Below are 1823 nucleotides of genomic sequence, written 5' to 3' on the forward strand. Positions count from 1 at the left end.
CCAGTGCTGGAAATATTTGCTTCCAATAGATCATTGCTATGCCTTCCACTAGAATTGCCCTGAGCTTTTGGGAACTGTCTCATCCAAGGTTACCCTCCCTGGAGGCCATGGCCTGTGGTCTATGACTGAAGAAGGATATGAAGACTCAGCCGCGAGGCTCAATTTGGGATAACTGTGAAGGGTCATTCCAAGTCCAGAGTTCCTTGTAGGATTGAATGAGATTCAGTTGCAACCGCATTGTAGGTCAACTTCGTCTTTGACCCAGAGTCGCTTTCCTCACTTTATTACAGCTGTATCTTTTGAGGGTATTCCCCAAAATACCTCTGCAGAAAATGTAAGACAACATTCTCACCGCTGGTGATAAATAAAATATTCAGTAAATTTTTCATGAAGGTAAAATTTTAAAGTTATCTTTTATCCATTCTGGTGTGTTACAATGTCCTTTAAAAAATCCATATGGATGCTAGATGGTAATTACAATGTATAACATCAGCTCTGGAATTTCTTTCCAAGCAATAATGCCAACAGAAAGAAAGGGAATACAATGAAATCATAAGTTGACATTTCCTTTTTCTTGTCCTGATTGTGACCATGCTAGAGGGAGTAATTGCACTCAAACTACAACACAATTGCACTCATTTCACATGCTAGCAAAGTAATGCTCAAAATTCTCCAAGCTAAGCTTCCACAGTACATGAACTGAGAACTTCCAGATGCACGAGCTGGATTTAGAAAAGCCAGAGGAACCAGAGATCAAATCGCCAACATCCGTTGGATCATAGAAAAACCAAGAAAATTCCAGAAAAACATCTACTTCTTCATTGACTACGCTAAAGCCTTTGACTGTGTGCATCACAACAAACTGTGGAAAATTCTGAAAGAGATGGGAATACCAGACCACCTGACCTGCCTCCTGAGAAACTTGTATGCAGGTCAAGAAGCAAACATGAGAACTGGACAGGGAACAATGGACTGGTTCCAAATTGGGAAAGGAGTACATCAAGGCTGTCTATTGTCACCCTGCTTATTTAACTTATATGCAGAGTACATCATGTGAAATGCTGGGCTGGATGAAGTATAAACTGGAGTTCTCTAGGTTGCCCGGAGAAACATCAATAACCTCAGATATGCAGATGATGCCACCCTTATGGCAGAAAACTAAGATGAACTAAAGAGCCTCTTGATGAAGGTGAAAGAGGAGAGTGAAAAAGCTGGCTTCAAACTCAATAGTCAAAAAACAAAGAATGGGAAAACAAAGATGATTGCATCTGGTCCCATTACTTCATGGCCAATAGATGGAGAAGCAATGGAAACAGTGATAGACTTTATTTTCTTGGGCTCCAAAATCATTGGAGATGGTGACTGCAGCCATGAAATTAAAAGACACTTGCTTCTTGGATGAAAAGCCATGACAAACCCAGCTGGCATATTAAAAAGAAGAGACATTACTTTGGCAACAAAGTTTCATCTAGTCGAAGCTATGGTTTTTCCGGTGGTCATATATGATTGAGAATTGGACCACAAAGAAGGCTGAGAGCCAAAGAATTGATGCTTTTGAACAGTGGTGTTGGAGATGACTCTTGAGAGTCCCTTGGACTGCAAGGAGATCCAACCAGCCAATCCTAAAGGAAATCAGTCCTGAATATTCATTGGAAGGACTGATGCTGAAGCTGAAGCTCCAATACTTTGGCCACCTGATGCAAAGAGTTGACTCATTAGGAAAGACCCTGATGCTAGGAAAGACTGAAGGCAGGAGGAGAAGGGGACGACAGAGGATGAGATGGTTGGATGGCATCACCGACTCAATGGACATGAGTTTAAGC

This window comes from Bison bison, unplaced genomic scaffold (assembly GCF_000754665.1).
Source record: "Bison bison bison isolate TAMUID 2011002044 unplaced genomic scaffold, Bison_UMD1.0 scf7180017864172, whole genome shotgun sequence".
Taxonomy (NCBI): domain Eukaryota; kingdom Metazoa; phylum Chordata; class Mammalia; order Artiodactyla; family Bovidae; genus Bison; species Bison bison.